We start from the raw sequence: 13,388 nt of genomic DNA on the forward strand, positions 1-13,388 counted from the left end.
CAGGCTTTGTGGGAACAGTTAGATGATTTATTATGTATATAAGGTAATTTATTATGTATTATTCGTGGAATAAAATTTTTTTGTCGCAGTTATCGTGACATATTCTTTGTAATTTTTAATGATAAAAAAATGGAAATTTTGTACAAGTAAAAAAATTATCTTATGAAAGTTATTCAGGTTTTACATTTTAGTTACATTTACAAATCTGGTACTTAAAACTTAAGAGGCTTTATGTTTTTCCTCCGTATAAATGAAAAGCATTAGAAAACGCATATAATACAAATATTTATTTTAGAGAAAGTTGTATTAAAAAGTCTTGAAAATATTCTTTTTGCTTGGAATTTTTAACAAAAATATCTGGAAAATCAATGAATTTTCAGGGAATTTTTTTATAAGATTTGAGTAAACACTCTGGTCTTTTCTAAAATATTTACGAAACTGATATTTATATTATTTTTTTTCCAGACAATGTTATATACATTTATTGTTGTATTGGAATATAAAGTTGTGATATATAACAAAAAAACTTCAATTATATATATAAAATATAAAACACAAATTTTATCGCAGCATATATATTCGTAAGGTTCTCCGTTAGTTTGTTTGTTGTATTTTATATTTTGATTAAATTTATATTTGTTGAAACAATAGGTACATTCACATTATAACTCACTTTCTCTCTCTTTTTCTCGCCCTCTCTTCTTACGCATACACAAACTACGTATTTTATGTCTTTAATTTTGATACAATTGAATTTGTTTGATATTTTTTGTGAATATTATATTGCTGTAAAAAATGCAATATTTTTTTTCTGTAACTTTTTCTTATGTAATAGGGAAAGCAACGGTATACCCGTTATTTCAGAATATACATGAAATCTTGGTACGTGAAAGCGTAATGCTATGCGTAAGAGAAGTCACGTACCGGAAATAAAATATAATCTTGGGTAAAGCTACCAAGACGTGCTACTTAGGGAGGACACAAAGTACCGCGATTGAAACGGTTTAAGAAGTAATTACAAAGTTAGGAACAAAATTCTCCCAGTTGAATATATTTCATCCGCTATGAGTTAGAATACAAATTAATGCTTACATTTCTAAATCTGAAATGTTTAATGCATATGCGTTTTAATACATAAGCATTTGTCAATATATTGTAATGTAGCGTTTATTTAGCTAATTGCTACTATACTAGCATTAATTTATGTTGCATTAAGTTCGATTAATCCCGCGTTTTAATATTACGTTTGATATTACGTGGATGTCACATATTAATGCGATATTAATTACGATGAGTGCCATGTTATACTGGTAGCAATTAAATCATTAACATAATCGCATTATAATCTAATAATGTTAATTTAATAATTGAATTTCTCAATTATTTAAGTATTACTTTTCTACTGACGATTTATTACATAACTTTAACAAGTTTAATTTCTCATCTCATTAAAACATAAAAATGAATCATAACTCAGCAATTATTAGAGAAATAAAAATTTAGCAAAGTATTATTCGCTGATTTTAAATTAATAGAAAATTTCAAGAAATATTGTAAGAGTTTTAAGTGAATTTTCTTGACATAAATGCGCTTGAATAAAGATCATACCGCTTTACTTAACGATCTGTAATTACGAATATTACTCTGTAAGAATCTTTAGTCATTTATTAAATTAATCCATCGAGCATTTGTTGATTTTCTGCAGTAATTCTGCATTATACTACAATACTCAAACGGCTTGCCCTACATAACGTAATTCTTCGCGAGAACCGCCATGTTATTAATTAGTTGATGTAATACAGAGTACAGAGACATAATGAACAAAACATAAACGAAGTTTATGAGTTATTAGTAGTTGGAGTTTCTTATCGTGAAAAAATCTAAGAGACACAGATAGATCAGTAATTATCTTTACTTTGTAAGAAGACAATTTTCTTTACAAATAGTATTCATTCTTCGGTCAATTTCTTTTTTATTCCCGGTCCATGAGAATATATACGTACTTATGAATATGACAGAAATTTTTTGCTTAAATTATATGGGGTAATATTTTTTGTTAGAATCTCGACTTATTTTAATTTGCAGATATGAGAAAAATTTTTACATTTATTTTAAGAATAATAGAGGTAAAAGATAATAGATAAAAAAAGATTATAGAGAAAGAGAGAGGTTACAGACAATATTACATCGGCTTTTGATTATACTGCTTTTACGATTACGTAGAACATGTAAACTGAACAAATACGGATTTTACGAACCGCGCATAAATTTAATATTTTTTGATAAACCTTTGACTTTATAAATACTGAATTTTTTAGCAATATGTTGAAGTAATAGTTAAAAGTTTTACGAATATACGATGCGTGTGGTTTTATTCCATTCATAAATTCCATTCGCATCCATAAATCTATTTTTTAAATAAAATAATTAAAAATTTAGAAGTGTACATACATATATGAACGTGTTAGTATGTTAATCGTTATTATCCATGATTATTTTCTATTACCAAGCTTCGTAAATTAATGGCTTTGTGGTATTCAAATTTTACGCTTCAGTAGGAATTTAAACGCACTAAGGGACCGTCAAAGCTGAACGGTGACTGTCATCGTAACAATAAATACTTTATCGTAATTACATTTGAACGCGACAGCTACCAAATCTAATTAATCTTCTCTACTTTTTTTTCATGATACACATTGGTTTTTCTTTATTGCGCGATACGATAGGACAATCTGTTCGATAAAGCGGATATCTTAGAGTGTATAATAAAAATTCTACATGTTGCATCGCAAAATCTTTCTTAAGATAAAAATATTATTTCATAATTATTAATCGAAGATGCAAATTTGAGAATTCGTGCGAATTACGCCACCCGCGAATTAATTCCTTTGAATGGAAATTGGTATTCGGCATTACGAATCCTCAGAACGAGTTATGTGTTCCTAGAATCCATAGCATGCACTTCGCTTCTATTATTTGATCCTTTGTGTTAGTAACAGCAGCAACTAGCCGCAGTTACCCTATTGTTCGTCGGATAACCGGATAATCAAATTATCATGTTATTCACCATTTTGCTATATGATACCACAAAGCGGAATACGCGAATAACCGTCTTTCCTTAATTAATATCTAATTGCAGATTTTCCTTGAGTTTACAGATTTTTTTTTCGGATAAATACATATTAGGAAAATGATAATTCCGCGCTCGATAATTTTACAGTTAATTCTCGCCATTTCACACGAACCTCCAACAAACGCACAGACATTTGTGCGGATTCTTTGCAGTTCAAACAGATCGGGAATAGTTTTTCGTCATTGATCGCCCTCTGCTGTACGCAAGAGGATCGACGACGACGTTCAAATCCCGTTTATTTGATTACCTCTCGTTTAATCGAGGCATTCGGCCCGAGAATGGGATTTCACCGAATCGTCCGTCGTGTTCGAGACCTGAGAAGCGCGTTTATATGCGGGAGAGAGAGATGCGATTAAGCTGAAAAATCGACTCGATTGAAAGCCACGTTTTTCGTTCACGAAAAACGTCGACATCATTTTCCCAGCAAGAATAATCGTGGCCCATCATGTTAGAGTTTATTATCTCAACATGATTAAAAATTACATTCAATTTTTTTAAATAAGGAAAATAAAAATTTCTCAAAATGTTATATGAATCTGTCTAAAAACTTATATAGATTTATTCTACAAATATTATCTACCTTTATTAAATGGAGAGGTTCTTTATTTCTGTTTATACTATGCTATAATCATAACAATTTACTAAACACAGCGCAAGGATTGTTTACACGATTTGGAAAGAATCTCTTTCCGCCTTCCGTTTCTCGTTCTTCCATTTCATTCAATGAAATATAGAATTAACTCTTATCGTCACTTCTCATTTACTTTCATGAACGGAACGAAACCTACAAATCCAAAGAGCTGACACATCGTCTTTTTAATTGGTTCGTAGATGAGACAAGTTATTAAAAAGAGAGAGAGAGAGAGAGAGAGAGAGAGAGAGAGAGAGAGAGAAAGTGATGAGAAGAAGAGACCGAACGGGCAAAACCAGAGGAAAAGTTTGTATTAAGATTGCTAATAAGGAGGAAGGAATATCAAAAGAAAAAAATATTATTTCTCCTTTATCTTATGTAGAAGACCTATTCTTTCATCTTGTATAGAAGTTCGTTGTCTACCTTCGTGTCAAAGAAAAAGTTTTTAAATTTGACATTACAAAAAAAAATTAGTATTATATCATCTTGACAGAGGATTTGTTTTAGCAACTTATTCTAATAATTAAACCTTTTACATTTTTTTCTTCGTTGTTAATAGACATTATAAAGGCTTATCTGAAAATTATATGTAACATTAAGAATTATGATCTTTTAATATATTTCGTATCACTAAATTATTTTCCAAACACGACATATATACAAACATATTTTCACGATAAACTCTGAATAAGATAATACACCTAAAAGAAACTAATACAACAATATTCGATGATATATATTGGTTGGGAGCAATTTGTACTGGGAAAAAGTAATCAAAACACGTGCGCGGTGCGCGATCTAAATAAACTTGAATTCGATCGTACCGGGAGTTGCGTCTTTATTCATGTCTCACGATGCACATCGTTTTTTCGATACGCCCGTCCTCGCGTAGGCGAAACATAACGGTCGGACGAGATTAAATCCGCTATGAAGTCGATCGCTGCAGCGCGCGGCGAGGCAATAATTTTTAACGGTTCCACGGTTCCGATTTTACCGCGAGCTTGCGCGATATTTTATTACCACTTCGGCAAACAAGCTCGGCGCTGACTATAGTGGTCGTAGCTATATGAATACACTAAGACTCACGCACGGAGCCGGTTTTGTCACACGAAACTTTCGCCGGTGTCAAGGAACTTTCATTCAACTTCCGTACGCCTGTTAGATCGTGTCCCTGGATCGTCGAACCATCTAATAGACTTACACTTACATGGGCGCGCGAGCGCGAGTGCGCAAGTATATAGTTCCGTACGAGGTGCGGTATGCCTCGGCAGAGTTGATGCTTAGGCGGTTCCTCTTCAACAAGCAGGTACTTTCTACTTCGTCATGTCGTAAACGTGATGCCTGTAGATGGCAACGTAAACGCAGAATGGGCGAGAGGGTGGCGAGGTACGCGGAGTCGATAGTGCTTTATTGTGTACTGTATCTAATAAGCGTATGCGGAACTCCCTCGATGCGAATCTTAAGAGCGTCCATGTATACTGGAAAATTCTCAATGCGTCATATATAGATTCCTTAAAGTTTGTTTAAACCGAGATGATTTAACTGTAATTTTATCAATATTACTTTTCATGTCGATCGATTTTTTTTCTCAAATATTTTCTCACACACGTCATGTTTAGTAAATACGTATTATCGAGATATGTCGAAATATAATATATACGGTAACAATACTATTCGCAACATTATTTACAACGAAAACATAAACAATAAAGCGCGCACAGAACGTAACGTGGCACGGTTGTATTTTGGCATTGAACGTCGCCGAGGGCCGTGAGTTTAGCCGCACGACGTGTAAACGCGCGCACACCCTGGAAATTTGCAAGTAAATGGCAATTAATCAGTGTCCGTATGAATGGCCCGTTGCCGTTAATTTGTCATTTCGTGCTGCGACAATTTGCATGCGACTGTCCACCGGTCATCGAATTTGCTGTTGCGCCACGCGTGTAGCAATGGCCATCGGCCAGTTTCTGTTAAGCGCACTCGCATTTACCAAGAGCCCTTAATATTCGTCTACGAGCGTAAAGAGGAATTCCGGTTTACGTTCCCGCATTCTTTCGACGTAAAAATAATGGTGAGAGAGAGAATTTTTCTTCTATTCTTATAATATTCCTCTTCTTTATGAAAGATATCTCCTTTCCCAGCTTTTCGATAAATTTACGGATATTTGAAGCTTCACATTCTTTCATATATATATATATATATATCTGTCTTTTTTTAGAGCCGCACAAATAGGATTTCACGCGATTTATTAAGTGCGATAGCACAAATATAACTGGTTATTTATTAGAAATTGCGCTCGTGTATGGTATATAGATAGGCAACTATTGCGATAAAAATTTGGATCGCAAGATTAAAAGAGAAGAAGATAGCAAGAGAAATGCAATGAAAAGTTTTATTTTTGTGTATTGAGTTCTCGTCCTCGTCATTCGTCTTTGCAAAAGCTTCGGTACTTTTTTTTTAGTTCAAAGGGGACTTCTCCTTCCACGCTACCTCGGCTGTCGCCATTCGTGTCGATAGTGAAGAAAATTTCGGAATACCTCGAAACTTTATCGGTACTCTTTCAGTTAGCCTGAAGCGCGAAAAGCGCTATCCGCGGCACATGAACGGTTTCCCTCGCTCGAAAACTTTTATTTCGCCGTTCCGCCGACATGGACTACAAGAAAATCGAGAAAAAATGTGCGGCGAAGAGAAAAAAAAAAATACGTACAGAGATTCGTCACTTTCAGTGGCTACTATTTTCTATGTACAAGTTTTGAAACAGCAAAATATTCTATATATATTTAAAATGCTGTTAATTATAAATGTGTATCTGTGTGTGTGATATTATATATATTTTTTATAATTCGGTGCTCAATAGAGAGAGGAAAATTTATTTTCTATTTATTATATTTTTTATTTTTTTCTAAAGATAGAAAAAAAAATGATAATAATTATTTCCAATTTATTGTTAGTTTTCTGTTTATTTCAAACACCTTCGTAGCAAACTGATTTAGATAGTTGAAGAATTTTGTTTGCACATAAATTTACATGGAAAATTATTTGCTTTAAGAATTCGAAAGCCGAAGTATCTTGGTTTTCTAAATACACGTTCGCGTGCTTGAACGAAATGTCTTGCTTCATCTTTACACAACATGTTTTCATATTTCGTTGTACTCATCTGAGTTTGCTTCATACGTTTGCATTTCTGTCCTTGTTTCGCATTAAACGTGAAATATTCAATAAAATCCACGGGGATTTCTTAAGTCCGAATGACGAAGGAGGAGACACGAGAGAGATACGCGGAACTTGCGATGAATCGGCGGGCTCGGTTTAGCGAACTGTGGAAGTGAATTTCTTCTTATTCCGAAGTATTCGACTGTCGTCCCATGGCGTACGCCCAAGATCGATTCCCACCGTTTCCACTGTTGACTGCGAATGCATTCGATGTAAAATGCAGAAAACGATCAGCGCGGTATACCGTAGTACGAATAGCGGAATGTCAGGGGAAAGAAAGGGAGGAAGAAGAAGAAGGAGATTTTAGAGTTTGAGTTCGAGAATTTATGGAAATGTATTTTTCCGCGATGCAAGTGTTGGTTGGCGCGCATTTTTACACGTTTCCTTACAATCACGAATATATTACCGATTTTCTGTAAAAATTGTTCAACTAACGTTTGACTACGCTCGACTAATAACTGATGAAATCTTTCAATCTTTTTATTAACGATATATATACTATAATTTATATTTTTTTAAATAAATATTCTATTTTAGTATCTTTTTATCGCAGCGTGATTATGTAAGGGTATATACAATTTTTGATAAATCTTTCTATTGAATTTGAAATTTGAAATGCTCGCAAAAAGAAGATAGAAAGTTCTTACGTATTAATTATTAGGAAATTAGGACAACCAACGCTCAAAGTTGAGAAGGAAAATTTTCGATGCTAATTTCTGGTATTACTTAAAAAAATTTTCTTGTAAAGTGGATAAATTATCATGCTAATTTTCATTTCCCTTAACGCTGTTCGTGCGTGTATAAGCATAAACTATTCTTCCTATGTTGCTTTTGTCAGAATATTCGCCCACTACTTCTTCGTATAACATTAAACCCGTCTAATTAAATTAATATTTTCTTGTAATACATGTTTTTTCACGTGCAAAATGAAAAAGCTTACTCGTTATAATAATTCGTATTTCAAATCTTTTCAAAAGAAGATAATAATGAATAATTTTTAGTGCAAGAATATTTCAATTTTATCAACTCTATAACATTATTTCGCAGTTTTTTAATATAATTATATATAATTGTTTTATATATAATAATTATATATAATTGTATATATTATAGTTTATTGACGTGCACGTATGTTAATTTTTGTAATTAGAAGCGCCAGTTTATAATGATGCGCACCAAATTTACTTATTAATAACACTTTTTAGTGATATATTGTATAATGTATGATTTTATGTTACATTTATATATGATTCTTTGAAGGATGAATGCATGCAAAATATGATTGATACAAGTAGCATTAATATCTCCTTCGTCATCAAAATAATTTTGTACATCCATTGAATTTAAGTTATGCCATGAAATGTCCGTTACGCGTAAAGTCCGCGAGACTCGGTATCGTAAATTATGATATAGCGAGACAGGGATTGGGGCGAAATAGCTCGGAGTTGTGTGTAACAGGACGTGCACTTTCTAACTTGATTATTGCTTTCACCACGATATACCATCATTCAGTTTGAGCCATCCGTTCTTTCAAAAAAAGTTTTCATAAAAGAAAATTGGTTTCGTTTCCTCCCCCCCTCCCCCCTCCCCCCCGCGTATATCATATTTTCTTTCTCTACAATTATTTAATAATGTTCTGAGCTATTAATCTAATAAACTTGTTGTATCTCCCTTTCCTTCTAAATTTTGCCACAATTTAAAGATAACGTATATTATTCGATAATCGCGCAACTATTATTCATTTTAATGTTGTTATAATTTGGCGATACACATCAAGATGAATTGATACAATCAACACTCTGCAGGAGTGTTATTCGCGATTATTTATGAATTTATGGTATCGTATCAGTCATGCTGTAATCGTCCGCGCGGATAATGCGGATAAAATCTACATCGAAATGCTAAAGCACCCAGCGGCACGAGGTAACATGCAATCTCTCGTTTGCTATCGGTTTAATCGATGTCGCTTAATACGTCCGTTACTTTCGCGTTACATTAAATTAATTCCATTACCGACGATCACACATGGTGGACGAATAGGAAGGGGAACAGCGTGGGGGGAGGGGAGAGGGAAGGAGAAATATGGCAATCGTTGCGCTCTATTTGCGTCGGTAACGCATAATTTCGGCTTACTTCCGCTAATGAAGGAATACAAACACACGTGAAAACACATGTACACATTTGAAACCCCCGTACGGTACCTGACGTTGGCCCTGAAATAATATCACCAACGTTACCCTCCGGCGGCGCCCTTCGGCGGATCGATCGAATTGTTCCAGGGTGCCCGGCACCAATTCGTTCAATCAATTCCGCGCGGCGTGATTCGGACACGGTCCGCGCAAATTATTGTTATATCGGCGATAATTGAGCACGGTCGCCTAATAAACCGTCGTTCGGATCGCCGGCTCTTCGTGGATGGCTTCGGGTCATGGCAATTACATCGGCAACTATCGTCGGGGGCAACGCCCGGTGCATCTCACCAGCTAGTAGTATTGTATATATATGTGTGTGTATACATATATATATATATATATATATATATATATATATATATATATAATCCAGCGTAACCTTTACACTAGAAATTAATGCCGAACTTGAATGGATTTGTGTGGTCGGACGTGCGGACAGGAAATAATCGCATCGGGAGCCGCTGTTAAGCCGAAAAGTTCATTCGATAATAACACGGGCTTTCGCGACGAACTGTTATTGCTGAAGTTAATTTATGGCTTGGTGAGAGACGCGTTTAAAGCTTTATTGGAGGAACTTGGTTGCGCTTCGACATTACGTCGCTTATGTCGGCGCCATAGTCCGGGAATGAGGGTCGAACACCCGCGCTTTCTGAACTTTGCGATAAGTTAATAACGTAGGACGCGCAAGATCGTGTGCTTTATATTAACGCTTCTCTGCGATAGATCGATATTACTCGTTTTAGTACAAGCAAGATGTTATCCGTGACGTCGACGGAGTAAAAGTGTCAATTATAAACTGATATTGAGTATGAAAAATTATACAACAAATTCTATAAAGTTGTAACTTTGCTATATTTATTCAACACTTTATTCGTGACCTATCGGTTTCGACAGTTTCAACGAGAAAGTTTGTACAAGATCGACGATAACGCGCATTCAGGTGGTTCGTACTTCTCTTGCATTTGTTGCTATCAGTTGTTAATTAAATTTTCGTTCAAATGTGTTGATAAAGTAAACTTTATTCTTATATTTAAGTATTACTCAATCTATGGCAAAATTATATTAAACATAAATATTAAATTCAAGACGCGTAATTCTCTTTCCTCCTTCTCTGCGTATAAATATGATTTAAAAAACTATCAGATATATATAACCGTCGTATGGTAGAAACCGACGAAAACTTGTTCAATCTTCCGTTAGTCGGTGGCAAAGGGTGAGGCGGTTCAAAGAGCTCCTTCATGCGGCGAGGTCGGAAATGTTGACGCAACACGACGACGTGGGATTTATGCGAGAGTCAGATCGCAATCGCGGGGGGTGCGTCGAGATTATCGACAAGTTGCTCATTCGCGTCTCAAAGTCGACTTGTCTAAACGAGAAACTTTGCTGAAGACACGGCAAGTTTCCGCGAGCGAGAGGGGTAGTCGTCCGATACTTGGCAAGAAAATGTGGAAAAGCGAGGCGCGCTAGACTATCGCGACTCCGAACAAGCGGAATCGCGAGAGGACTCGTTTCGTTGGCGTCCTTCACGTAGATTTCTCTCGTCGTGCATATACATATACACTCCACGGAGGAGAGATTTCGCCCTGGTACTTTGAAATGTCGTGGTTATCTCGTTTCGCGACGTCGGCAACATCGCGACGTTAAATACACCGACGCGCGTAAGTAGTCGCAGCGTTAGTGTTCAGACACACGCGGCGATGGTGAAGTTTGTCGACCAGCTGTGCGAGAATGTATCGTCGTTATTTGTTCCTTAGTAGTTTCTTCCCACGTTTTCTTGCGGTCGTCCCGCCATGCTTGGTGTGCTCAATTTTGTGCAGATAAGACCGCACAGCTAACCCGAACGGTTTTAAAGAAAAGAAAAAGTTAGAATCGCGTAAGACTGAAATTCACGTGGGAGGCTAAGAAAAGTTAGTGAGATTATTACGCTCAGTTGGCCGTAGATACAAACCAATCTGAATCATCTTAAATGTAGATTGATTATTTATCAATGGAAAAATCAAAGATGTTAACTCTTAATTTATTTTTAAGAAAGGTGAATTTTTAAACGTTGCTTAAAAAAGATCATATAATATTGTTATATTAATATATTTATATATTTTATATTAAATTTATTTTATTTATGTAAATTATATGTATTATATTTATTATATTTAATATATTTTATTAATATCTATATTAATATTAATAATCGTAAACAAATAGCTTAAAAAAAATTAAATTTTTTTTAATTCGTTATATAATTATATGAAATATTTGAAGCCTTTGATAATTAATTAGCCTATATATAAGTATGAAACCTCGACTAATGACAGTCTCACAAGAGAAATTAAATTCAAATATAATAAAATGATATCATTTTAGTTTTAATTAAAATGTTTTGTTCTTTTATTGAAACCTTTATTGTATGTGTAAATAAATTACACTGAAGATCATTTTGAATTTAATATTTGCAAAATGAATTAAATATTTTTTATACTTACTTCATAAAAAATAACTTTGAAACTAAAATATTTCAATAATAACTCCAGAAAACGAAATTATATTAAAGCTGTAAGCTCACATTAATTCAAAGTATCGTTACTTTTTATTTTTTATTAAATTTTGTTATATTTTAATTACATATTGATTCAACTATACAAGTTTAATATTTTTAATCTATTTATATTTTATCTTTAAGTAGTTAATTAATGAGCAATAATTCTGATAGATTTGTATTTTTCTTTATGATTTGTTATAAATATTTCTCAAAAATAGAAGTGTTTGTTAGTGCGATATAAGTCGTTTTTATATCAATTTCTTTGTTTTGCTAAAAGCAATAAATTCAAAATTAGATCAATAATTGACATTTATCACACATCCGAGTTTGATTTCTCATAGTACGAGTGCTAGGTTAACAGAGATATAAGCCACAAACTATCTGTGAATAATCTAAGCAGTTCGTCAAACGCATTGTATCGCGATAGTAACTTCCATTTTCGATCGGTTTTCGACCGTCGATTCTCAATATCGCTGTACGAACGGCTTAATGAAATTTTCGAGGGTTTCGATTCTGCCATAAATTTCTATCGCCGACAGCGATTTTGTTCGCTGATACACACAAAACCGGACACACAAAGTCGAACGTGGAATCGACAGAGAGAGAGAGAGAGAGAGAGAGAGAGAGAGAGAGAGAGAGAGAGAGAATACTCGTAACTTCATTCTCGACTCATCGTAATTCAGTCCACATGTACGACTCTATTTTCGTCGCAATGATTAAGATCGCCGATTTATTCTATAGATTTATATCCGCGTCAAACGCAGTCGTATGTCGCTCGGGGAAAGCTCTCAAATGTTTTACGTGATTTCTGTACATTTTAATACATAATTCTAGCAATCTGTCTATATAAATTTTTATCGTGTAATAAACTTTGAATGTTACTTGAAAAATATTTAAGTAATACGGTTAATCTCGCCGACCCGAAAAATATATATATATATATATATATATATATATATATATATATATATATATATGTAAATGTTTTTTTCACAAACTAAATCTTCTAATATCCACATGACGCAACTTTAATCTAAAAGTGTAAAAATGCGGTTTCGTGTACATATCGTCTACCTGCTCACCCAGCTTTTCACACCTCCTGCCCTCGTCGTATCCTCGCGTCATCCAATTCCCATCGTCCGCGGTGGTGCGAGAACTGTTCGAGCAAAAGCGACCGGGTAAATATCTTGCAGTGATGGTAAACGAAATTGAATAAACATTTTTCAGCAAATAGAACCGACAATAGTACGAATTTAAAAGTCGCTGAGACGAGCACAGGTGGTTCCCCTGTCGTTGGAAAAAGCGCCAAACGGAAAAATTGCATTTCGCTTTCCCCTTTATCCCTCTCCCCTTCGCATTTCGTTCGTTCTTTGCATACTTTCCGCTCTGTCGTGTTCCCTTCTTCTCTCTCTCTCTCTCTCTCTCTCTCTCTCTCTCTCTCTCTCTCTCTCTCTCTCTCTCTTCTGTCCATCCACGCTGTTCACACCACGAGAACATCCATAAAGCTCTCCACCTGATCGTCGTCAGTGATGTAATCAACTTTCATGCCCGTCGATTTTTCGCTGCGAATTAGTTATAAATACTAATGTATGAGCCAAATTAATACATACCTACGCGAATCCGATGCGATGTAATATTTATACAATATCGTTTTAACATGAAACATGCAATTTTAAATTTGAC

The 13,388-nt window shown here is 34.5% G+C and overlaps 1 protein-coding gene across 4 annotated transcripts in view; it reads left to right on the forward strand.

The window, feature by feature from the left end:
• Positions 1-13,388, forward strand: part of LOC140668968 (TWiK family of potassium channels protein 7) — a 272,402-nt gene that overhangs the window by 203,834 nt on the left and 55,180 nt on the right. The window lies entirely within an intron of this gene.

This window comes from Anoplolepis gracilipes, chromosome 8 (genome assembly GCF_047496725.1).
Source record: "Anoplolepis gracilipes chromosome 8, ASM4749672v1, whole genome shotgun sequence".
In the NCBI taxonomy this organism is placed as follows: domain Eukaryota; kingdom Metazoa; phylum Arthropoda; class Insecta; order Hymenoptera; family Formicidae; genus Anoplolepis; species Anoplolepis gracilipes.